The sequence below is a fragment of the Arvicola amphibius genome, chromosome 8 (genome assembly GCF_903992535.2).
Source record: "Arvicola amphibius chromosome 8, mArvAmp1.2, whole genome shotgun sequence".
In the NCBI taxonomy this organism is placed as follows: Eukaryota; Metazoa; Chordata; class Mammalia; order Rodentia; family Cricetidae; genus Arvicola; species Arvicola amphibius.
The window spans coordinates 4,944,166-4,971,694 of NC_052054.1; the positions used below are offsets into that span (position 1 = coordinate 4,944,166).

The following is a 27,529-nucleotide window of genomic DNA, read 5'->3' on the forward strand; positions in this document are numbered from 1 at the left end:
CCCGCCTCTGCCCCATGGCCTCATGGGTAGCAGCGGCTTTTGTCCTGCCTGTGTTTCTGGGTGCAGCCAGCCTGCCTTTCCCACGTGTTCCCAGCATTGCTCAGAGTTTCTCTGATATATTAGGGATCCTTGCTCATGGTTGAAAGCAACCATCTGTTAGGAATGCTGACACATTTGTTCAGATCGAAGCTCCAGGGAGAAATGTAACAGAACTGTGAAGGAAAGTGGAGACCGAGAAGCTAACCGAGCAAGATCCCAGTACGATACCAAGGGCATCCGAAGGAAGCAGCAAGTTCAGAACACCCGCTAGTGTTGCCTGAGGTCTCAGCTGAAACATAGAGCGCCAGCATTTGCTTGGTACTGGCCTCACCTCAGTGTCCGGGTTGTGAGTCATCCAAGACTAACGAGTCACACATTGGCAGGTAGGGATCTTCCCCTTGAGGTAAGCTGTTACAAATTCGAGAGAGAACATTGACTGGGGATTGGTAAGATTGCTTTGTGTCGAAGTTGGTATTTGGTCTCCTGAATTGCTTAAACTGGTTGCTGTGGAACAAGCTCAGATACATGAGACTCTGTCTCAAGAACATGGAAGAAAATCAAATTCTGTCCCTGAAAACTGGCCATCTTCTAGGCACAAGCTAGGATTATCTGTCTCTGGTCACAGCTGGATGACACAGCTGGTGTGAAGCTACTGGTGAGGGCTGTCAGGATGGCTTTTGTGATGATGCACCCTCAATCAGGCCCCGAAAGGGGTGTGGTGGGCAGAACCAGCTCCCTGCCCTATCCACATCAAGACCCCTGCCCCTTGGATCTGTTCTGTTGTGTTGAAAAAGGCAAGGGAGTGCTGTGGAATATTACTTTAACTACGTAAAGGTGTGTTGCATTTGTTCAGCAATGTAAAGATGTGTTGTATCTGTTTATACTGCAGTTGTTCAATGATGTAAAGATGTGTTATATTAGTTTATGCTGCATTTATTTCATGATGTAAAGATGTGTTACAATAGTTTATGCTGCATTTGTTTAATAATGTAAAGATGTGTTGCTTTGCCTGCCTGAGGCACCCAATTAGTCTAATGAAAAGCTGAATGGCCAATAGCTAGGCAGTAGAAGAATAGGTAGGGTTGGTGGGCAGAGAAAATAAATAGGAGGAGGACTGTAGGTTTGAGAGAAAAGAGAGAAGAGAATGAGGGAGAAAGATGGACACCCCGGGGGGTAGCCAGCCAGGCAGCCACCAGGCAGAAAGGCACAGAGTAGGATGTGTAGAATGAAAGAAAGGTTAAAAACCCTGAGGCTAAACAGATTAAGAGAAACAGGTTGAGTTAAGTTATAAGTTCTAGCCATAAATAAACCTAAGCTAAGGCTGAGCATTCATAACTAATGATGTCTCAGTTTCATGATTTGGGAGCTGATTGGGGTCCCAAAGAAGGCCTGTTGCAATAGAGGCTGCAAATGGAACCGACATCCTAATAGGCTCCTCTAGGGTGGGGAAAGGCCCTTATTGTAAGTGCCTGCACTTACCAGGCCAACACCACCTGATACAGCCACCAAGAATGAAATCAGGCCAGCCTGGAGGGATCACAGGACAACTGAGGCTTTGAGAATTTTACTGAGAGCAATCTGACTTTTTAAACCTTTATCAGAAAGAGAATATAATTGCCATGGTCAGGATCAATACAGTTGTAGTTGCCAGGATACAGCGAAGTTTGCAAGCCATACAGGGTACACAAGATAAATGTATGTCTAAGACCAATTGTCCTGTTAAGTTTCCATGCTTCCTTGACTACTAAAGGACAAACAGAGATGCACAAAGTGACCTGAATGCTTTGCTGTCTGTGGGAGCTCATTGATTGGTCTCTCAGGAACTGGAAGAGACCCTGTGCCCCAGGAGCCGTGGACTCTAACCTGAAAAACCAATGATGCATGCCTCCCTCTCAGGGCAGCCTGGCCAGGCCTGCTCCATGGTTCCCAGCACCTTACCAGTGGAAAGCTTGGAGAAATAACCTCAGTTTGCCATCACTGGTTCCAGGAGATGGAATGTGGTCCTGAGCAAACTATGCTCAATCATTTCAAAACTGGAGAAGGCTAGTCTAGTAAGGCTAGACTCCTAGTCTCCTGAGAGGTAAGTGGCCCTGAAGAAGCCCCATCCTTATGACTTCCAGAACTGGTTGATGATAACTCCACATTGCTTCATGCTGCAGCTCATATCACCTTTTACGAGGGCAATGAGAATGCCTCTGACACCTTAGATGTCTCCCTGATACAGGGCAGTGGGTAGGTTGGTTGAGTAGCAGTAATGGGTAAAAAAGACCAGGTGAGCCTGTTTTCATCACATGGTAAATTCTATCTGTGTCTGATGCCTTACAGTCTAGAGTTATAACAAGGATTGAAGTCAAATGACTCCATGTGTCATATGAGTTGAGGGCTCTGATAAGAAGACATTGTTAATTGTGTCTAGGTAAGGCAACCTTTGCCTAAGGTTTTATTTCAAACACTGTGTCTTGTGTCTATCAAAGGAACAGCAAAGTTGAGAAGGGGAGTTTTGAAGAAAAATGCTTTACCGACACACAGGATTAACAAAAGGGATCCAAGGTCAGCTCCTGCCCTTGGCTTTGGACTGTCATTGCCCAAGCATGGTTTAGGAGCTGCTTGTAGTGTGAAGATTATGAGAAGATAGTTAAGCTTTACTTGTGTTCTTGAGAAGTTAATCAGCAATCAAAGGAGACAGCTATGTAGATGGTTACAACAGAGGCTGGTGCATGCTCCTACCAGAAGAGCTGGTAGAATGGGGTGTGGACCTGGGTTAGAGTCTCAGCTGGAGAAAACAGCTGGAGGGGTTTATCTTTGTGTTCAGGTTACCTGTGTGTCCCAAGTCACCATGCCACTTCAACACCACTGGACTTCCATAACACCATGGATGTCACCTGCTTCCACAGTTTATCTCCCGTTATCCATGTACAGGAACACAGCTTCAGTTTCAAAACTTGAATTCCTAACAATGTCTCTGTCTTCACTTCCTGTATTGAAGCCTTAGAACATACCTAGGAAACATAAGTACTTTACTTCTTTGTCTGTGTGTATGTATGTTTACATGTATGTCTGTATGAGTGTGTATGATTGCATTTCTATGTGTGCTTGTGTTTATATATGTGTTTATACAGTGTACACCTCTCTCTTTCTCTGTGTTAAGTGTAGAGGCTGACATTTGTATCTTCCTCAGTCACTACCCACCTTTTTCTTTTGAGACAAAATCTTTTATTTAATCTGGAGACAAGGCTCACTATCCTGGCCATTAGGCTGAGGGATACTCTGACCTGTGCCTTCCCAATTTTGGAATTATGGGTATGGGCCACAGCACAGTGCTGGCTTTTTCCATGGGCACTATTAAACTCAGGTCCTCTTGTTTGCTCAGCAAGCACTTTACCAAGACTGAGCCGTGTCCTTAATCCCAAGAGATTTACTTCTAGAGGAAGATGTCAGACAATGAGGGTGAAGCCTTTAAATGGGGTAAGTGCCCATTAAATGCCTGGGCTTGTGTACCCCTCCCCAGGTGAGAAGGAAGAGAAATGACACCATCTACGAAGAAATCCACTGACTCTGGAGCTGTAAGAAATAAATGCTGGAGCTTAGAGGTCGCAGGGTCATGGCTGTCTCCTACGGCAGTGAGGACAGACAGGCACAGTCCCACAGGTTGCTCACTTGTAGTGGGATCAGCTGAGTGGCTGACTGAGCCAGCCTCTGAGCAGATGATGGGGCTGAGTTTATTGGGACATCGAAATGGCCAGTCTTAAAGTACATATATATGGCCAATGTGGAGATTTATTCCAGGTAAAACAGATAATATTAATTTGTTCTGATTCTGATATCGAACACATCTTTGTTCCTTCATCATTAGCTCATACAAACTCAACCTAACTTCTGAGGGCTCAAACCTGGGAAGTCAACCTCAAGTTAGTGTTTGTGGGACTATGTCAACGCACGATCTGCCTTCTCCTGGTAATTAGAGTCACTCATCCCGATGACCACAATTTTCAGCACCAGGATGCCCAGAAGGAGACTTTTTCCAAGCTGGAAATAGTCTTGCTTTGCCCTCAGACTCAGACACATCAAGCTACTCCTCCCCACCCCATCCTTGGCTCATTCTCTTCTCTCTTTCCCTGCATCCTTCCTTCTATTCTCAGAAGCTCTGAACTAAAACTGGAATTCTCTGACATCAGAATCTTTCTCCAGGATCCTTCATGTCCTTGCCTATGGCCAAAAGACCCCTAAACCTAAATGCTAGACTCAGACTGGTGTCAGGCCCTTCCTATCTCTCCCAGATGCCACACTGGTGGCTGCTGTGTCCTTCAGGCTTGGGTCCCTTGCCTGTGTTTACTTTCCAGTTCTCCATATTTTTAAGACACCATGAGTTTTGTCTCCTTGTCTTTATTCTTGAAGGAACAGTTAGAATCAAAAGGTTAAAAAATGAGTCAGGAAAAAGGTGAGGTATGTCTTTTCTCTAGTTACTGGAAAGATTTACAGGGGAAATTGTTGGAGTCAGGTAATCTTAGGAAAAAGTCATGGGAAACTTTCCTCTACTGGTAACTTGAGACTTACGGAATCTGAGTATTCATGGAACAAGGCTATTTAAATTACAGTTTGGGAGGAATGCACTGTGGCTCTGATGGACTCTTTTCATGAAAGCTAGCCATAGGAGGTACATCAGATGACACATCAAGGACACTTCTGGCAGTTTTAGTTAATAATTGGTATTTACAAGTGGCTTTTAGAATGCGGCCTTTGCATATATTTAGTTGAGGAAGAGAGGACTTCCATTTGGGAATTCTGAAATCGATACTTGTTGGATTTGCGTGTATCTCGAGGTCACACTGAGGCAGTTCTGTGGAGCTTATGGGTGAGCTTGGCCTGTGCTTCACAGACCTGCAGAATCCTCTTTCCCAGGGTTATGAAAATGCAATTTTCTTCCTCACTCATTGCATTCATTTCAACACTCAAAAGCACATTTAGGGGTTACACTGGGTCTTTCTATTGATTGCACTGTGGACTTTTCTAGAAACAACACTAAAATACATTAATGAAGTCCCAGAAGTGCTATCAGGTCTTGTGAGTACTGTTTGAGCCAAGTAGGAAATGTGACTTGGGTTTGAACTCAACATTAGTGTCTGATTATATTATAGCTAATGATATAATTTATATAATTAGATACATTCATAGGCAGATGGTTTAAAGGCAAAACTAAGGTTTTAAGTAGGATATGGCTATATTAGTTTCATGTTCCATGCAAACGCTCAGACATTTTAACAGCTGTCATGAGACAGAGGACAATGCCTCCTGTTTTATCTCATCAGTCATTGTCACCTTTACACAGAATCACCCTATCTGCATCAATAGAATTGAACAGGAATTCACTCGAGGCTCAGAGGATGTGAATAGATCATAAATATCAAGGACCAAATGTAACAGTGTTACTGAAGAAGCACTTTAAAATAACTCATGAAACTTTATTGTCAGGACTAAAGAGATGGCTCAGTGGTTAAGAACACTGGCTGCTGCTCTTCTAGAGGACCTGGGTTCAAATCCCAGTATCCACATGGCATCTCACAACTATCTATAGCTCCAGTTTCAGGGGTGTCTGGTGCCCACTTCTAACCTCCAAGGCAACAGGCACCCAAATGGTGCACAGATACACGATTAAATAAACCCTCATCTGCACAGAATTTTTAGTTTTAAAAGGATAAAATATTCTTAAAGCTTTTGATTCTGAAATATATCCACAACTACATTTTGAGTAATAATGTGAAAACTCCAAATTGTTCAAGAACATGACAAATCATGAATAAGAGTTATCTCATGAAAGTCTTTCCCATAGAAGGCTGAAGTCAAGACAATCTTTCTTCTGTGGCTGACGGCTGGCATGATGGTTTCAAAGCAATTGAAAATTGTGTACTCTAATTTTTCCTTCATTTTTTGACAACAAATGTTTGAGCAGTTAAAAACGTACTACAAAAATGCCACCGTCCTTGAGGAGCTAAGCTTACAAAGACCATCCAGGTTTTTTGAGACAAATGGGTCTTTAGCCTTTGTGACTTGGCTTGATCTTGGTGTGGACATTGGCTTCTTGGGTTTTATCAGAACTTAGTGTACACTCAACCAGCTACAAAGGGAGATCAGTAATGAGAGGCCCCTAAAGGGCTGGTGCTGGCAACTTGAAGCAGTCATTGCTGTAGGATGATTGACAGGCTGGAAGTTGAGCAGTCCTGAGCATAGCGAGAGGGCCAGATCAGACAGTATAGTAACTACAGAGATGATAGGGGACATGGGAAATCATGTCCTCAAATGTTGAAGCTGTATCACACACCAGTCATCCATATTTCTGTCAGAGTGGGTGGCCCACGTTGTGGAGGAAAGTCACCATTCAAGAGACATGACCACTGCAACATGTCTTTATTGTAACAGTTGCTCGGCAGAAAGGTCAGATGTGACATTTTGGGAAAGATTCCATGAAGAATAAACTCTTTGGTATGGAGTCTCTGGGTGGCAGTTAATATGATGAACAGTTAAGGCCACCGTCAGATTCATCAAGAATAACTTACATGGAAATCTAAAGAAACTGTTAATGAGTGTGTAAGGTTGGAGTGGCATGGCCATATGGGTCAGGTTCAAAAATGGCTGTCTTCCCCTGGCCCAAGTGTGAATGTTGACAATGTATGTAGTGTCAGTGTTGATGAACTATTGACCAGTGTGTATGAGAACTAGCAACCACAGCGTCCTCTTCCTGGACTTAGACGAGCTAATCCCTCCCCGGTGAAGTGCATAATAAAAGCACTGGGTTCTGCATTATACTGTGTAGTTGATATTGCTCCATCCGAGTGAGTACAGTCCATCCACCCCAGCTTTCCAGTATGTGCTTCTGTGTGTCTGTTCTTTCTTCATTTAGTGACCCCAGCAAGTTTTCAGGACTAACCCAGACCGGACAGAATGAATTTACTTATTAAAGAATTATCTAGAGTCAGTTTCTTTTAGGGAGCTTCCACATAGGCTGCCCAATCTCAGGTGGTCATGCCTGAATGCACGTACATATGGGCCATACTAAATGGGCTCAGTGTGTGTGTGTGTGTGTGTGTGTGTGTGTGTGTGTGTGTGAGATCTGTGAGGGGAAGCCACGCGCAATGGGTTGGAGTGAGGGGATGGTTTTGGAGATACAGTGCTCATGTATTCAGTTCTTAAAACTTGAAATCTAATAACCATGAAGAATGTATAATATCATAGACCCCAATGATATGCTGTGGGGAGAAATAGGAAAACAAGTTGTGGACGAGGGCACTGGAAAGGCAGAGGGGCAGTGTTGTACATGTTGGTGTGAGAAAGGTCTTTAAGGAATGGGTTGGTGGGTAGTACCATGGAGATACTGGCAGAATACGATTGCATTTTAGAGTATATTAGAAAAAAAGCGAGAACTATTTGCACAGGTATAAAGACTCCAACCCTGGGCCGTCTCCACAATGTTCACTCCCATGAGTAACATTCAAAATATGTTATAAAGCAGCTGTTTCCCCGAGAGTTGGAACTGTGACAAGAAGATGGCATAAACTTGCTAACACATTCGCCAACATTTCGAAACACTGGAAATTTTACAGTAGTAAGGTTCATCCATTACACAGCAAGTTTCAGAACACGCCATAGTCTAGGACTGAGGCTGGCGTTGGCCGTCTGGCAAGTTGGAGAGTGTCTAATTGCTGTCCCAGAAGCGGAAGACAACAATAGTGGACTTCTGTACACCCTGGGAGGAATGGACAAACTCTGCAATAATTGGAGCTTGTTCTAATGAGCATCACGGTTTAGTTTGACACGCTCGAGGAGATGAATGACTTCAGGCATTTGGGGAGGAGGAAGGTGAGGGTAACTTTGTAGGGCAACTGGTAAGAGTTCAGTCTTGAGTAACAAAGCAAAGTAGCCATTTGAAGGAGGTTGAGGACAGTTTCTGGAAGATAATCCATAGTAAGAATTAAATTAGGTACTGTGTGTCCTACAGAGATGGCTTGGTGGTGAAGAGCACACTCTGCTCTCATGGAGGACACGTGTCCATTTTCCAGCACCTCACAGCCTCCTCCAACTCCGGCTCTAGGGGATGTCATGCCCTTTTCTGGCCTCCATAGGCACCTGAACTCGGCTATACACACCTACAATCAGAGTTACACAATCAGAAATAATAAAAGTAGATCCTTGAAAGAAAGTTATGGAGAATATCAAGAAAGTTAAGATCTAAAATTGAAAATAAAACTTACTAGCATATTTTAAAGGAAAAATAATTAAGTAACTTTCTGCTAATATCACCACAGACCGGGAATTTGTGGTTTGTTTTCAGAAGTCAAAGCTGTTGGAGGAGTGACACTGGCTTCTCTGGAGCTGGAGGTCGTCTCAATCCATTGTGTATGCAGCTGTGGTTGACATTCTAAGGTAAATCTGCTCTCACTTAGATACATAACCAGAAAAGGTGGTTTTGTTTCAGCCCTGTTAATTAATAATAAATATTACTTGAATTTTTAATTGAAAATATCATGCATGTTTTGAACTAGTCCAACCTCATTCTTTGGTTCATTTCTTTTTTGAATATTTTTCTTAAATATTACACGAGAACTCAACAACAGCAGCTTCTTGAAGCTTACCTCATAAAGTCTCAGACAATATCAACAAGGTCTAATTCTGCTGTCCCATCTGTGTTTGTCCATCTTAGACTTTGGGTAGATCTTTGGCCTATGTTCAACTGTGGTCATTTGGAAAAGTTTGACTTTTGCCTATCTTTAAAGTTCATGCCCTTCATTAGACATTGCTGGAAATGGCATTTATTAAGGAATACCATAGTCTCACCACACATCCCAGAAATACTGAGAAGCAGCTAAGCTCATGTCAGTTGATCCTTGTTTTAAAAATTCCCGAATTTCCATTGAATGTTAAGTTTTCATTGTTAAAAATAAGTATAGTCAGTTACTTTTCTTTAAGAAGAACTAGAAAGATTAGTCTGTAGAAAATGGCAGGCAGATAGTCAGGTTTGAATACTTACAATCAGTCTGGGGTCCGTGGGCTAGTGAGATGACTCAGTGGGTGACAGAGCTTGCTATGAAGCCTGACAACCTTAGTTCAACCCCTGGAACCCGTGTAAGGGTGAAGGAGAGAACCTATTACACGAAATTGTCCTCTGAGCACCACACAAAGGCATGGTGGCATGCATGCCCCCCTACAGGTAGTAAATAAAGTCAGTGGATTATTACTTTATGTTTGGTTTGCTTCTGCACTGCTTCCAAAAGTGCCTTTCCTGAAGCCAGCATCAGAAGTTTGTGTATATCCCACTTCACCAGTGATTTGCATATATGGAATGATAGCATTGAGATTTAATAAATTAACTTATTTTGCTTCTTTGCCAATATTATTTTGAAAGGTGAGGTACTCAGAGGCAAGAAACCAGCTCTAGGTATGCACAGGCAACTGCCTCATTTTTCTTGTTCATTTGTGAGTTTTGTGGGGACTATTCATCTAGCTTCCCTCTCCCCCTCAGCTTGAGGCTGTAGCTGCAGTATGATGTAGTCTATCTACCATGGAGACCATACTTCTACCTTTTTACCTGAACAAGATTTAAGACACTATGAGCTCACTTGGCTCAAAATTGGTGACCACTGTCCCAAGCGGTAGATCTATAACATAACTCCTGTGCCTATGGCTCAGGGATCATTGTGCAAAAGGAGGCAGAAAATAGCAAAGGCCAGAGAAACAGAGGTTACTTGTGTCTCCTGTGAATGCTGGAAGTTAAACTCATAAACTCTCACTAACATGACTGACTAAACAAGAGCTGAACAAGGACATCAACAGACATGATAACATGGGTGGGGAAAGCCCAGAGACTTCATTTCTGTAGTAAACAAATAACTACAGGAATGCTGAGAGCGTGAGAAATTAGTCTTTACCAGAGAGGAGCACTCCATATGGTTACACAATACCAAATGGGTAGCCCTAAAACATACATACAAGTAACGTTATAAAATCTGAACAGGTTGTATTTATATATTTATGAATTATGAATATAAAAACAAACTAAGGTCATGGATTTGAAAAAGAGTAAGGATAATTATATGGGAAGGTAGAGAAGAAGGGAAGGGAAAAGGGAAATGATTATTGTATAATCTCAAAACATAATAAAAACATTAAGATATGTCAGAAACACACACACACACACACACACACACAATAACTGGTAAAAGGTTTAATCCTATAGATCAGGACTTAAATCTGGTTAGAAAATATTTGGTATCTCCCATGATATCCATGCCACTATTGTACCAGTAAACATGTCTGGCCAGGCTAGTCATTATCATAGCTAGCAGCATTCACATCTGGGAGAGACTGATAACCACGCCCATCCTCTGGTAGTGTGCATAACATATTCTGACCCTTTGAAAGTTACCCAGGAGGGATGAGGCTTCCTGATGGAGGCAGGTCTTCTATCAATCTGTTGATTTCATTGGTTAATTAATAAAGAAAACTGCTTGGCCTAATAGGTTAGAACATAGGTGGGTGGAGTAGACAGAACAGGAAGAAGGAAGTGGATGGCTCAGTCAGATGCCACACCTCTCCTAAGTTAGTCAGACTGCCATGCCTCTCCAGAGAGAAGGCAGACGCTATGAAGCTCCAGCCCAAGATGGACGCATGCTAGAATCTACCTGGTAAGGCACCACTTTGTGGTGCTACACAGTTTATTAGATATGGGTTAGTCAAGATGTGAGTAAGAGGCTGAAAATAATGGGCCAGGCAGTATTTAAAAGAATACAGTTTGTGTGTTGTTATTTCGGGGCATAAGCTAGCCGGTGGCCGGGAGCTGGGCAGGACGAAAAGCAGCCCTGCCCGCAGCTCACACTACAGCTTCCAGGTCGATTCCCACTCAAAACACATGATGTGAATTTCTCAAAGAACTACTAAGTATTTAAAAATCAGTTAAAAGTTTATACCATGGGATAGGGAGAGGGATCAGTGTGTAAAGTGCTTGCTTGTGCAAGCAAAGTTCAGGTCCCCAGCATCCATGAAAATGCCAGGCCTGGTGGTGTGAGCCTCTAATCTTTGGGATGGTTGTGGGGTGAGGGAGACATAGATGGTCACAGGATACCTGAATGGTACGTGATTCACTTACCTCTGAAGCAGTAGCTTCAGGCAAGCTTCAGGCATCCTGAAGGGTGGTACCTCCACTCAGACAAGCACACTTGCACATACACTACTCAGAAGCACACTCAAAGAGAAATTAAATATATGGAAAACACCTTTAGTTCAAGTCATGAAACACACCGAAGTTTTTATACAATCATTTTCAAGACTTGATTATGGCTGAAAATAAAGTGTTACTAAAGTCCAAGCTTGATATAATTGCTGATGGTTGAAGCATGAAGCCTGCTTTCTCTCTATTAAGGAGAGGTGTAGACGATTTTGTTTTCATAATAATTACACTATGTTATAGTCATAACTTTGTCATAAGTATTTTCACTAGTGGTTAGAATCAGTATTTTTAGTAAGGGTTCAACGTAGTTCACCCATCACTGAGTTATATATGGGGTTGATAATTCTGACTAGATGATGGTGTTTTATGTGTGTCCTGGCCCTGTTATAACACATTGTATAATATTAAAGAAGACTTTTAACTTTTCTATATTTTTCTGCCATGGTAAAAAAGAAAAAGAAAAATACCGTTTTTTAAAAAAAGAAAAATATCGGTTAAAGGGGCAATTATTTTTAAAAGCTTGTTTCTGGGCATGATATGCTAAAGTGTTTGGAATTCAAAAGATAAGTTTGAAGATTACTAGATGTTTATAAAAGGCAGCTTACAAGCTAGGCAGATAACACAACAGGCAAATAGATGATAATTGCTTTTATTGAAAATCTTCAAGATAGGACCATGGAAGGAGGCCCAAAAAGTAATTCATAAATTACTGTGATAGAGTATACCTATTAATAACCTATGAAATACACAACCATTTTGCCTTTGAAATTATTAATGTTGACTATTAACATAACTGCTAATAAAAATTAAATTCCCACACAAAGGGGGGTAGAGAATCAAAGCAGTGATGGCTCTTCATTTACCATGGTATATAACATTATTAAACATGAGCATACCCCTGCCCCATTGCTCAAATATCTAGAGAGTTGTATGAAGGAAGTAGGGGAGACCGTGTGCCCATGTATCTATAGAAATCTACAATGCTGTGCCCAGTAAAGCAGTTAAAACAAATGTACACAATAGTTAGAAATCAGATATATTGTACTTTCTTAGTGCGGTATGTCTTCTTCTGTGTCGGCCCAAACAAAACGCCTTGGCCTGGGTAGTTCAGAAAGATGAGAGCTTTATTTAGTTCAAAGAACTAAACATAAACGTCACTGGTCTCTGTGGCACTTTGCAGACAGATGCAGAGGTAGAGGAAGGCGTCATTGTGCCAGGGAAACTCATAATGAAGACATCATGTGGCCGTACAACAATCCAGGAGGGGTCCAGCTGTAGGCTCTCTTTTATGATGACTGCTTCTCATGCTGAGGAAGAAAGGCCTTAATTTCTTCAGAGGCCTTTTTGCCCAGTAGCCTAGTTCCGTGGCTGAGCTTCCATCATCTCTGAACATCAAGGGAGTGGGCACCAAGCGTGGAGTCTGTTGGGGAGCAGACTTGAACATCTGCAAGCCACAGGAGCTCCCATCCACTAAGCTCATGCAGGAAAATTCTTTCATAAGTTGAGTTTATTCATCGTTCGCATTGAATGGGAGATTCTTCTAGGTATTAACGAACAAGCAAAGCTTGGGTGTGGTAAAGTGCCCAATTCCATAGGGTTTATCTTGCATAGAGTGTGTGGTAACTTCAGTTGACAGGTATTTTGACAAAAGCAAAGCAAGTCACTGAAATAGAATAAAGAAGGTTATAGAAAACTATTTACAATATGGTATCATTTTCAGGAATAATTATACATAAAGATAAAGCTTATATGTTTGGTTGGGATTTTTATCCCCAACCAAACCAGGATTCTTGGTTCCTGATATTAAAAAATACATCTATATTTCATTATGCACCTTTTAAAATTATTTTTTCTTAAAAATAAAATTTTAATAATTTTATTGTATTTATTACCATCCATTCAATATGATGAACTATTAAAACTTTGTAAATCTATTGATAGAAATCAAAACTCATGTTTACTAACAAAATGATTTAAATGATGGTTAGATAAATTATGTCTATTTTTTTTTACAGTTTAGGAAATATTTGGGGAGAATTCTAGGTGTGCTCTACTTAAAATTGTTATAGACCCAGCTTTGTAACAAGTACACAGCAATAAGTAAAAGGGTATGTGTGCATGCATGTGTGCATGTGTGTGTGCACACGTGTTCATGTGTGCATGTTTGGTGCATTTCAGTTTAATGCAGTCAGTTTTACTTCTTTCCTCTTATACCTGGTTCTCTCTGATCTCCTTAGCAGACTTTGCAGACCAATATCAACAAAGCAGATTGTGTGTTTTTTTCCTCTCCCCTTTCCCCTTGCCACATGGATGGGATACTGTAAAACGGACTGGTGTAATTGGAAGGAGAGATGGTACTTGGCCATGTGAGGGTGGATGGAGCCAGAGAGATGCTGATGGCCCTGTTGTAGGCTGGGTGCTACCTTGGTTTGGATCTGGAGTGTTTCCTAAGACCCAGAGGCTAGAAGTTGGTGCTTCATGGTGTGTGGAGGCGGAAGACACCTGAGGCGGTGAGACAAGTGGGAGATCTGGCAGCTGGAGGGACCCTGGGCCATCCCTTCTGTCTGTCTTTCCTCCTCAGCTGCCATGAGATATGTTCTACTAAGCCTCCTATGATGCCCAGTAACACCACAGTCTCCAAAACACTGGACTCCCCAATCACAGACCAAGCTTTCCATGCCTGTGAACCAAGCTAAGCATTCCTTCTAGAGCTGAGTATCTCATCTGTCACTCTAAAGAAAGTGTGATGAGCCTCATACAAATGTCCCCAGAGCAGACCCGGTCATGATATCCCAGGCTGCACTGGGGTTGCTGCTCCTAACTCTGCTACCTGTTCAGGGAGATGCCTTCCACAGAAGGGGAGCAATGCAGGTCCCATCCCAGGGTCTGGCTGAAGTAAGATGACAGAGACACGAGGTTCCAGAATCTGGCGTGTTGTATGAGAAGGGACTGTGCAGCAGCGGGCATTTCCCATTATTGTTCTCTGTGTTTTATGGTGATCTATTCGCTATGCTACATCTGAATAAGCCTCCCTCTTCGGCTCTCCTTCTTGCCTCCACACTTTCTCTTTACGTAAATATATGCAAAGACAACATTTAAGCAGCCATGGGAGGCTCTAGAAGAGTGCATGTGTACATTTCTTTGTGCTGTTTAGACTTGATGTACCTCACATTAAGCTGAGAGGACTTCCTTGAACCTTAGTACTGAAATCGATATGGACCAAATTGAGAAGTGACATTTCTGTATAAAAATTTGTGTTTCTCTGCTCATCATTTTGTAAGACCTCACCAGATTAGTTTCATTAGAAATGAGAGCATCGTTTCTCAATTTTATCATAAACGAGTGAACATTTCTTCCCCACATGCATCCACTAGAAGGAAAACTGTGTCCTCTGCACTTACAGTCTGCCAGACATGGAGTGACCTATTGTTCTTTATTTTATCTACATTTATCTGACTACAAATGAATTTGTCCATTTCATAGATCTGTGGCTTTAATGTTTGTGCTTGGGTTAATCACTGCATTTCAGTTTCTTTGTATTATTTTTATGCATTGAAAATTTATAGTCACTATTGTACATTACACCTAATAAGATATTGCTATCTGTTCAGCCATTTTTCCAGCTTATGTGTTTTCCTGTTGACATTTTTCATAGTGACTTTAGCTATGTAAAGGTTTATATTTTCCTGTAACTCAATATGCCTCTTTTAGCTATGTCACGGCTTCAAACTGTGGTAAAAATAGGGATATCTTTGACTCTTATTTCCAGTCTACTAATATTTCTGTAATCATTAACTCTTTTCTCTTTCAACATTCAGCAACCTTTATCCATCTAAAATCGACTGTAACATATGTGTAAGGCTCGTGTGAGCGTGGCGTTCATCTTCTAGACAGACAGGCAGTTACGGCAGTGCCTTTCATTAACCCACCCGTTGATTTATGATTACATTATGCTAATGTCTGCTTCTACATACTGTCACCCACTCTGTTTCCCTGATTTATTTCTTTAATTTCATGTTTCGGTGCAGTTGGTTAGCTCATTCTGAGTTGCTAACACTCTGAATGCCACTGTCTGCTCCTCGTTCTGCCAGCCTGATGCAGCTATTCAGAGGGGTGTGGTGACACACTCTCTGGTCCCAGGCTTCCCTTTGCAGTTTACAGCAAATGAAGGAAGAGGTATTTGTCTTTGTTCCTCCTTGAGGCAGATTCTTGAGACATGTATTTCTGGAAACATTTTCATCTTCATATATCATTGGTCAAATCAAGTCACACAGCCACTTTGGGGGGTGAGGAAGAAGCTGAATAATTGTGTTCAACAGTATGGATTGTTTGTGAAAGTCTCACGGTGGACTGATTTGTCACTGATGCAACATTGTGAGTTGGTGTGTCCCATCATCAAAGTGTCTTATTATTTGATTTTGAAATTTTATATGTAAGTATATAATTAACGAGCACACATAGTACACTTTTCATGCTGTTTTCCCATTTCAAATATCAAATGAAGCTGAATGGGACTGACTTATGTCCTCCTGCACTTGGTCTATAGTGGCTGTGCCTGTCTCTTACAGTATCACATTTATTACGTGTTCTGACATTGACTTTCTTCTGGAATCCAGACATACCATGCTTGACCTTATTTTCCCTTTCATATATTTTATTATTTATTGTTTTCTACCTCTGCTTTCTATCTCCATTGCATTAAGAATAATTTATTTGCAGCTGTAGAAGGAGCAGCGGGCTGCGTTCCCGCTTACCTGCTGCATGGCTATCTTTACACCCGAAATAACTACATACAAATTGTATTCATTTAAACATTGCCTGGTCCATTAGTTCTAGCCTCTTATTGGTTAATTCTCACATCTTGATTAACCCATTTCTAATAATCTATGCAGCACCACAAGGTGGTGGCTGACAGGGAAAGATTCTAGCCTACATCTGTCTCGGGTCGAAGAATCATGGCGACTGTTTCATGGCGGTTGCCTCACTGCCTTTTACCCAGCATCTTGTTCTGTCTACTCCGCCTACCTAATTTTCTGTCCTATCAAAGGGCCAAGGCAGTTTCTTTATTTAACCAATGAAATCAACACAAAACAGAAGATCCTCCCACATCATGCGGCTACCTGCTAAAACATGGAGCATAAACTTGGTTTTTATATGATTCCTAGTGTTTTTTGTTGTAGGAATTCTGCTTACAACTTTTGCAAGTCTGTTGTGTTATCGTGATAATTAACATTGTCAGCTGGATTCCTACAATCTGTAAGCATGACAGCTCAGATATAAAGGGATCCTGACATCCAGGAGCCAAAGAATACCACAAAGTCACCCCGAACAACAAACCTAGCACAAAGGTTTTATTGGAAGGGAAAAACACCAGCAGAGTGGAGGCCTCTGCTTGGGCAAAAAACAGCAGGAAAATGAGCAGAAGGTGGGACTTGTATAGTTTCAACTTTTCAGGGTGAAACTTATCTGGGTGTTGGAATTTCACATCCGGGACTGGGTGGGAGGCTGGGTCCAGCAATTAGGGCAGTTAGAGTGTTCTGTGTGTGGAGTCTGGCAAAGTTAGAGGTCTTTGGGGAGGGGCCTGGTCATGTGTGTGGCTTGAGGGGCTTACATAATCAGGGTTCTTAAATGTATGCCAGCGTGGAGAACCTGTACTGAGAACAGCAGACAAGCGAGCGAGCGAGCGAGCGAGCCATTCGTTCACTTCTCTCTGCTCCCACCTTCGATGGAGCAGTGTTACTCTCCCCTCAGTGTGACTTCTGGCCATTAGCTGTAACAAACACCCCACTCCCCAAGTTGCTTTTTGTCAGAATATTTTATTAAAGCAACAGAAATGAAACTAGTACAAATATCTCTAAGAAGTCCCTGTTTTTAATGTTTTATTTTCATAATTTATGTTTCTTTAACCAAAGCCAAAGAGTTGCCATATTGTATGTATGACAGTTGTACATGGGGTGAGTTTCAAATTCCATTTTAAAATAACCTTTTCTTCCCTTTCTTGGTCACGGTATCTTGATTCCTGGTGTGGTTTGAGATTTTTATTATAATTGCTAATATTTCTTGACTAGTTATTTGTGGGATTAATTTAAGATAGAGGACAGCAGTGTTTTCATTTGGGAAATATTTTCTCTCCTTAGTGACTCTAGTCCTCTCAAATTGGAACCACTCTAAATTAATGGCTTTGTTGTTTTGGACCCAGGTTACTTAAATGGGGCTGTAGCGGCAGGTCTCTGGCTGCAAATTCTTTTTTTATTTTATAGGTGTGTGTGTGTGTGTGTGTGTGTGTGTGTGTGTGCACGTGTGTATGCTCTCCTGGCCGGCCTAAGTGACTCTCCTTGTAGCCAATGGGGAAGAAGGACCAGGAGAATTTGATAAAAACGAGATTGATCCCTGCTGGAGGGCCTGGCTGTGACCCCACTTTCACTTGTGTGTTTCCTTTTGGAAAATCCATCTTGATAGACTTGGTTTCTATCTCTTCACTGAACCTAGGAGGCCAATCACAGCCAACATCCAGAAACTTCTGTTAAGGGAGGGTGAAGAGTTAGAGGAAGTACCCCACAAAGACAGGAGCCCCGCCCCTTTACTTTCCCTCAGTATGCAAGGGGACTAGGAAACGTTCCAAATCTCAAGAACACCTCACTTTTAAATATTAAAACCCTGCTAAGTGAAAATCAGAATTCTTGAGAGCACACCCGGGGTTCCACAACCACAGAGATAAAATCCTCTGCTTTTTCCACTTACCACAAAGAGGGAGGCTCAGGGCAGGGCAGGCTCCCAACAAACAGGGTGGGCATGCGGAGTGGAGCAGAAGGACTAGAGAACTAGTCAGACGTTAAAGGCGCAGGTCAAACCTTGTTAGAGATTCCCAGGTCAGACACAGACGTTAAAGGCGCAGGTCAAACCTTGTTAGAGATTCCCAGGTCAGACACAGACGTTAAAGGCGCAGGTCAAACCTTGTTAGAGATTCCTAAGTCAGACACAGACGTTAAAGGCACAGGTCAAACCTTGTTAGAGATTCCTAAGTCAGACACAGACGTTAAAGGCGCAGGTCAAACCTTGTTAGAGATTCCCAGGTCAGACACAGACGTTAAAGGCGCAGGTCAAACCTTGTTAGAGATTCCCAGGTCAGACACAGACGTTAAAGGCGCAGGTCAAACCTTGTTAGAGATTCCCAGGTCAGACACAGACGTTAAAGGCGCAGGTCAAACCTTGTTAGAGATTCCTAAGTCAGACACAGACGTTAAAGGCACAGGTCAAACCTTGTTAGAGATTCCTAAGTCAGACACAGACGTTAAAGGCGCAGGTCAAACCTTGTTAGAGATTCCTAAGTCAGACACAGACGTTAAAGGCGCAGGTCAAACCTTGTTAGAGATTCCCAGGTCAGACACAGACGTTAAAGGCGCAGGTCAAACCTTGTTAGAGATTCCCAGGTCAGACACAGACGTTAAAGGCGCAGGTCAAACCTTGTTAGAGATTCCCAGGTCAGACACAGACGTGAAAGGCGCAGGTCAAACCTTGTTAGAGATTCCCAGGTCAGACACAGACGTTAAAGGCGCAGGTCAAACCTTGTTAGAGATTCCCAGGTCAGACACAGACGTTAAAGGCGCAGGTCAAACCTTGTTAGAGATTCCCAGGTCAGACACAGACGTTAAAGGCGCAGGTCAAACCTTGTTAGAGATTCCTAAGTCAGACACAGACGTTAAAGGCACAGGTCAAACCTTGTTAGAGATTCCTAAGTCAGACACAGACGTTAAAGGCGCAGGTCAAACCTTGTTAGAGATTCCTAAGTCAGACACAGACGTTAAAGGCGCAGGTCAAACCTTGTTAGAGATTCCCAGGTCAGACACAGACGTTAAAGGCGCAGGTCAAACCTTGTTAGAGATTCCCAGGTCAGACACAGACGTTAAAGGCGCAGGTCAAACCTTGTTAGAGATTCCTAGGTCAGACACAGACGTTAAAGGCGCAGGTCAAACCTTGTTAGAGATTCCTAGGTCAGACACAGATGTGTAAGTTTCAGGAGACCTCAGAGCAGTGAGGGAAACCACAGCTCTCAGAGGCTGTGACTCTGACCTGGGATGTCCTGCTACACAAGTCAACAAAAATTTCAGTTTTAATCTGAGCAAAATCTAGCCATATTGGAACAAATGCCTAGACAAATATTCAAAGAATCAAGGTTCAGAAATTGCACAATGGACCACACACAAGCTCTGTTCTAAGTGAGGTGGTTGCAAATTCAAAGGAGAGATGTGTGCCTTCACCTCACACTGACAGGTGGTCATTGCCCAGGTGGAGGAGCATGGCTTAGTGAAAGAAATCATCCGGGCAGCTATTTTAAATATGGTCAAAAAATTAAAGTAGATCATCTTTTTGAGACAATGGATAGGGAAATCTGATAGAAAAATAGAATATATAAAATGGAGAGTTACCATGTTTGACAATTTTTATGATAATTTTGCTAAAAGCAATCAGCAGAAAGATTCAAGATGGAAGGGGAATATGGTGAGTACCAGGAAATTCAAAGCAAGAGACTCACAAAGAGTCTCTGAAGCACTCAGGGTCAACTCTTACATATTAAAAGAAAAAACTATCATGAAAATGTGAAAGGGAAAATACTGCAATAATTGCAATGTGGATATACGTGTCTCTAAATCCTCAGTTTATAAAAAAATGAAGTTCATAGAACCTGAACTAGCATGAAAAGGTAATGCCCATGGATGTGATGCTGGCATGAACAACATGGGAGTATGCAAGAACTTAGTGGTTGGATGTAAGGCTATCTCCAGGAGGTAGGACCCATACTCCACAATGTCACTAGGATCAAGAACCTATCACTAGACAGGACATAGAACCCGGGAAGAGCCTACTACTGCACTCTGCTAGACAGGCATAGTTTTCAACTGATTCTTTATGATGTGTTGCTATTCCCATGTATTAGTGCAGCTTTCAGCACTCATCAGAGAAACTGCTTTATGCTATAGAAAGTGATTAACGCAAAGACCTATGGTCTTTGTATAAGGTCAATATATACAGAATAAGATACTGTCGAATGCTCAGCCCTAAATGGGACATCAATATCCTACTCCTTCTTCCGAGGCTCAGAGGCCAGTGTGGAAGGGGAGAGGAAGGACTGGTAGGGATAGAAGTGCTGGATGACTTCAGGGGAACAGTCTTTTCTCATTGCAGCAGGGTGGCTGTACATATGAGTCCACAGTGGTTATGACAGCACACACAAGAACTGTGCAGTCTCAAGCAAGACAAACAACCAGGAGAAGGGAGGTCATCACAAGGTCCTACCCCTAATTGAGGAACTACTGGTAGTTAATAACAGCAGAGAGAGAGAGAGAGAGAGAGAGAGAGAGAGAGAGAGAGAGAGAGAGAGAGAGAGCACTTTAAGCTTGTGGGCCCTGAAAGATCCACAATGCTCCCGTAGACAGCCCCACATCCCCACATCCATGAGGCTATGGGCAACACAAATTGTACTTGATGAGTTTTTAAAAGGAGGACATGAAGTTGGGACGCTTAGGAGGTAAGGGTGAATATAACCAAAATAGATTGCATAAAATTATTGAGGAATTTATACGTATATATAAATAGCACAAAACTCAAAGCTCTTGTAATTATTCTTTTTGTATTTAAACTTCCCTTTCAAAAAGACATAGAAAGTAATTTTTAGTATAAGATAAACCAAAGCTGAGGGCATTTGTCTCCAATTGTCTTGCTTCTGAAGCAATTCTGGTCTTCTAAGATGATCCTAGACACTAAGTCCAGTCTACATAAAGGATGAAGAGGAGTCGGGTGGTGAATATAGGAGCAGACATAACACCACATGTCTTAGCCACTGTTCTATTGCTGTGAAGAAATGCCACAACCACGGCAACTATTATAAGACAAAGCATTTAACTGGTGTCTTGCTTAGAGTTTCAGAGGCTTAGTTCATTATCATCATAGCAAGAAGCATGGGGGCATGCAGGTAGGCTCTGGAGCAGTGACTGTGAGCTGCATCCTGATTGTAGGGAGAGAGAGAGAAAGACTGAAATTACCATAGACTTTTGAAACCTCAAAGTCCACCCCTTCAACAAGACCACAGTTCTTAATCCTTCTAATCTTTTCAAATAGTACCACTCCTTGATGACTAAGCATTCAAACATATGAGTGCATGGTGGCCTTTCTTATTTAAACCACAATGGCATGCCATAAACAGATATAACCTTGAAGACACATGTACAAGTGCACACACACCTACACACACACACACACACACACCACTAAACTCCAGGATGAGAATACCATATTTGTTTAAATAAGTGAGTTACCTGAGTGGTGAATGGCAGCTAAATTCACTGAATCTGAATTAGTATAGTGGTTTGTGGTCATGGGTAAGAGTCCATTTGGAGAGATTTCCATGTGGGGTTGGTTATATACAATGATCCAGGCAGGATCTACAGGACACTCCACCTATGGTAATGATTCTATAACAAGATTGCATGCCTTGCCTATGTAGTAGAAGAGGGATGTCTGATGAGGAAGCCATTCTAAGTCTCTGTGCTGAATATCTCACCCCAGGCCTTAAGGATGTGACCCAACTCAGGTCAGAGCTTTAAAGAGGTCCAATGGGGCTTGTTCCTTACAAGAATTCCCTCCTGTAAGAAGGGAAAAACATAGATGTGCATAGAGGAAGACCATGTGCTGAACATGGGAAAGATGGCCACTTGCCATCCAACACACTTTAGGAACGAGGAGAGCAGATGACCCCTTGGCTATTGACTTGCCCTTCCACCACCATGGGATATTGAGTACCTTTCCCTTGAGACATGTTTTTATTTCTAAACCCCAGCATACGGGCACACAAGGCATCACAATTCTCCATTAGGCCCTGATGGAGGTGGTCCAGGAAATCCATGCTTCTAAACATGAGTAGGAGACCACAGCCTCTGCCAGCTCATTCCAGGGAGGACCTGAAGACCTGCTGGTCTCCTGGTCTTGTTCAGAGGGCAGCATGGGTCTGCTTGAAGAGTCTCTTGCAAATGTAACTGTTATACTCTTCTAAAGTAAACTTGCCTTATTAGCCTCAACATTGGTAGGCATGGAAGTTGTAATATAAAGTAATATTTGTCTTACTAAGCACATTAGTGGTCTCTATTGAACATCTATCTCTATATGTATCTATCTATGACCTAGCAAACAATCTCTGTGTCTTTATTACCTATCAGGCAACCATCTGCATCATATCTATTTACCTATCATCTATTCATACACCTAGATATTGTTTATCGAATGACCCATCATCTATTTTTCTATTGTCTATCAGTCACCTATCAAATACCTGTAACCTTATCCATTTACTTTAATAGACATGACCATTTAAAGCCAAAACAGTGTTACTGTTCCATAAATCTGTGACGTAAATAGGGTTAATATATGTTAAGATGAGCATAAAGTATAAAAATACTTGAGAGTTACTGTTTCCCAGAAGTTATTAAACAAATCCACTTACTGTGATAAGTTAAAGATGTGTACCGTAATCAAAAAGCTCTAAAATTATCCAAAGAAATATAGATAAAATTCAATATACTAAGTAAAATGCAATTCTAAAATTCACATTAGAAAATGAGAGGAGATACAGGAAATAAAACAGAGAGAAAACAAATAATAAAATGGCATGCCTGCCAATACATCTGTCAGTAATGATATTACATATATAGATTGATAACACAATCAAATTTCTGGGATTACAATACTTATGTCAATAATGATATTAAATATATAGATTGAATAATCGAATCACACTTCTTGGATTATCATGGTGAATTTGGAAAGGTCAATTCGATTATGTCTATAAGTAAAATGCAACAGGAAAATACAAATAGGTTGAAAATGTAATATTAGAAATGATATCCCCTGGGGTTAGGGAGCTCCAGAATGAAGTGAAGTTATAATAATAAGAGGCACATGGCCTGGAACAAGAAAGTGGAATCTTCATGACAGTGGACTCAGAACCAGAAGGGAAAGAGGTTATAATAAATTGTGTGATTCGGAACAAGAGTGGGGAAGCCTCCTGATGGTGGGCCTGGTGGAAGCGGCTTCTGTCCATGACACTGCTGTGGTTTGGGGACAGCTCTGACTGCGGAGACAGGACTCCGTATTTGTGAGCTCAATGGAAACCACCAGCGGCAAACATTGAAATTAATGGTATTTTAGTTAGAGTTGGATAAAATATATTTAAATGTATTTAAATATATAGTTAAGCACTAGCTAGCATTTACTCTGAATTATTCTATACGTTTTCAGAGTTAATTCCATTTTCCAAGTGAAACAGAAACACTATATTGCCGGGGAGATGATGAAATAACCCGAGACTGCATAACTGTCATAATAAACGCTCAAATAAAATTTCCCATCCGGATAAAAGCCACAGTGTAAGACATTGCTACGGAGTTATTCTTTCCTTTGCTCAGATTTTAATTGTTTTTTATGATTTCTCTAGAAACACCAAGCATGCAGAATTATGAGGGAGAGAGGGAAAAGACAACATTGTTGCTGTCTTTAAGAAAAAAAAAGTGGTTAATGCCAAGATGGCATGAGTGTGGACAGAATTATAGCTTGTGTGATACAAATCCTTTTAAATAACTGGCATCGATCGCCACTTATCATAGGCTGGGAGCTCAAAGGTCTTCCACATCCTCCCTCTTGTGCCTTCTCTTCTCAGAGTCAGTTCCTGGAGACAGCTGTTTGTTATGGCAGCCTGCCGTGTTTGTCAGGACCCCAGTGAATCAGACATTTGCCAATATGCATTCTGCAGAGATCTCTCAGTGTGAGCAGACCACTGTGCATGAAAATTCGTATGCAAAATTGACGCCTTGATTTTGATTGTACACTTTGTACACTAGCACGAGGCGGTATTTACACCTGTTTGATAGGAGTTACAAAGGACAAGAAGAAATTCTGCCTTTTACCAAATGAGTGTTTATCCAGTCTTTTCCTTGAATGTGCCACAGTCAGGGCTGGACGTGGGAAGCGGGGAATGTAAGTGGCGCTGAAATGCTTGAACATTCAAACAATACAGTCTTGATTATAATGAGTGGTTGAGTTTTATCTGGATGCAAGCATGCAAGCCAAAATGTCTGTTATTCTGTAACAACAGCGTCTTGGTGAATTAGCCACAAAATGTCTGTTTTCTTAGAGATGGTCCATTCTACCTTAGTATGAACACCCAGGGCAGCTATCTATTGAAGTAACTAGATCTTCTAAGTTGATTAAATATGGATGCAGGGAAGGCACATTGGTAAGAATTTCAGTGACTGGTGGAGGCAGAGAGTAGAGATGGGTGGGTGCCTGTGTGTAGCTCAGAATTTCCCACTTCCTGTCCACCCAGACAAGTCCCTGTATCTGCCTTCAGGCCAGTGGAGTACAGCACACATCCCAGACATCCTGAGGCAGAGGGGTCTGGGTTTTGGTGAGAAGATGTTGACTACTCTTTCTCTGGTCTCCTAAGCTGAAGAAAAATCATGCTGCCAAGCTCTGAACAGCAGCAGGTTTTACTCAGAGCCTGTAACTATGTTGAGCAGCCTGGATACATCATCCTATTTACTTCTTAAGTAAATCAAAAAGGCCAGTGTAAGGCCATACTCATGGACACAGAATGATGGTATTTTCATATAGCATAGATACCGTCAGAGGCTTTTTCTTTTCAAAGCTTATTTCCCCTGCCACTGTCTCACATTGTAATTACTTCCATTTTCCAATTCCTGGCTTGCTGAATTATTTTATTTTAGAAATCCACTGTAATAAAGTACTTGGGAGATGATATTTGAAACGGAAGATTGGGATAGAAAGGGTAAGAACATGATTTATAATCCAATTTAGTGATTATGGGGATGGTCAGGATGAAGGTATAAAAGGAAAAATGTTAAAAAAAAACAAACACAGCAAAACTAAGAATCACGTCTGGAAACACTAATGTCAATTCTGACAGCATTTAACCAGGAAAGATAAGATAAATGTTATCTAGAAAATCCTTTAGCAGAATCTATATAGCTTACGCCCACACTGATTTCATGAGCATACTGGCATGGACTCTTAAAATATTAATAAGAGGTGGGTCTGTAGAGATGGGTCACTGGTTAGGAGCCCTTGCTGCTCTTCCAGAGGGCTGTGTATCCAGCCTCCAAGAGCATGAGGCTCACATGTGATACAAAGACCACTGGACAAATGAGATATCTAAAAAAAGAGGACAAATCATTCTGTTGGTACACTGGCCTATTGGTCACCACATTATTCCAAAATGTTAAAATTTCATAAATCTTCCCAAACGTTTGTTTCTGCTCTTCTCTACAGACATATAATGCAAATGGTCTCTTTGTAGGCCCAGTCCAGTTAAAGATTAAAGCTGGCCTTGGAGTAGGAGTGTGACTCTCTCCTTCTCTAAACACAGCATGCTTATTGAAGAGAATTCCCAAATCTCTGTCTTATGTCAGAAGAGCCACCTGACATAAAACAAAAGAAAAACAAATATTTAGGACTATTTTATTTCCACTAATCTCATATTCTTTTGGTTTTTTATATTGACTTTTTAACAGTTTTTCTCAAGATATATATATTATCTCAAAATTCAGAAGACTAAGAAATATGTATATATTATTTATGATTATATATAATATATATTCTAAATTTTTGTCATAGTATTAATAGTCATATAGAGTACTAGCTAATTCTAGAGAAAGGTTTCATCTACCTTTCTGTACATGATTTCGGGTTTGAGTCTCTCTCAGTTTTCTGCAGTGAGCCATGAGCATGCCCAACAGCAACCTTTGAAGTCTCCAAAAGGAGGATGGAGCCTCACAATGACGATTCCTCTAGGGCTATAATAACACCACTAAACTGGAAAACATCACCTCAGGATTGGCTTTGGCCTACAAACTGCTCAGAACAATTTTGATGTGGCTATCTAAGATGATCCGGTCTCGCAGACTACTCTAGCCAGGACATGAGAAAAGCCCTGCACTTTATTACGCATAGACCAGCCAAAATATAGCTACCTCTCTCAGGACTTGACAATTAACCCCAATTTTTCTTTTCAGGATCGCCCAAAGATGCTGCCACTTTGCCAAAGATGCAGACAGCAGGAAATGAATTTAAGAATACAATGACCATATTCCCAAGAGGCAGCACAGGTGGTTTTGGTCATTCAGTGGGTTATGTATATTTGTCATTGCTTGGAGAGGCTTGGTTACAAATTGTTAATGGTTATATTCAGGAGGAAAGCTAAACAAAGGATCCTTAGATTCAGAATCCTTGCTTTGAAAAGATAAAAGGGAGAATATAAATACAATAAAAATAAAAATGTAGATTATTAAATCTACTTTTAAAAAGCAACTACATTTTTAAATGTTTTACCTTGGATTGGAATTTCTTATATTGTATACAAATTTTGTATGTCGATACAAATTTGAGATCAATTTTGTTAAAAAAATACTGTATTTAATGTTTAATCTTGGTCAAGGTATTGTGCCTATCCAGCTCATTTAGCAATGTAATGCGAATTTCTAGTTCTTGAAAGTTATTATTACCAACTGTTTAGGCTAATAATGCAGGTTGGTAAATTAAGCTTGTAGTCATATTAGGTATGTTTCAAGGTCAAACAGCGATAAATTTTAAATAGAGAGGTCATCTTAAAACATTTCAGAGATCTGCAGAATATGGCATTTAAGATGTTTTAGTAACATAAATTTTTATGACAACAAGATGTGTCCGCTCCTGACAGCATCAATCTACTTCAGAGAAGATAATGGGCATGAAGAAACTCCACATGGATTTTACTTTCTTTGCAGCAAAATTAAGAAAATGCCCTTGCCTGGACTACTGACAGTATGCTGTCCTAATTGTACAAGCAGGACATAAAAGAGAGTGACTGCCAAATATTGTTACAACAAGGTGGGACAGCCCTTCAGACTATCCTGCTTTGCAGAAAAGCTTGTTTAATATTCTAGGTCTGTAGGCCAAAGATAGATGCCCCAACCTTGTAGAGAAACTTTGGGTGACTATACAGGCAGCCAGCTGTTTCTGTCATTACTCACTATTTTTTTAAGTCACTTGCTTGCACTTCCAGCTTACTCAATTAATATTATTTCCTTCTTGGGACTCTGGGGTAGTTGAAGACTAGATAGTTATGGTTTTCCTTGTATACTGGACTCAGAAAAGAAACTCACTAAAGAGATATAAAGTGTAATAGGTTGAGAGATATTAAAATATAAATTCGATAATGCAAATTAGAATGGA

At 41.2% G+C, this 27,529-nt stretch overlaps 1 long non-coding RNA gene across 1 annotated transcript; it reads right to left on the bottom strand.

Moving 5' to 3' along the window:
- Positions 1–11,887: 11,887 nt before the first annotated feature.
- LOC119821667 lies at positions 11,888–19,354 on the bottom strand. Its single transcript, XR_005286643.2, has 2 exons — positions 17,996–19,354; positions 11,888–12,917 (listed from the first exon to the last, which is right to left on the bottom strand). It is a non-coding gene; the product is annotated as an uncharacterized LOC119821667 (long non-coding RNA).
- Between the last annotated feature and the right edge of the window lie 8,175 nt (positions 19,355–27,529).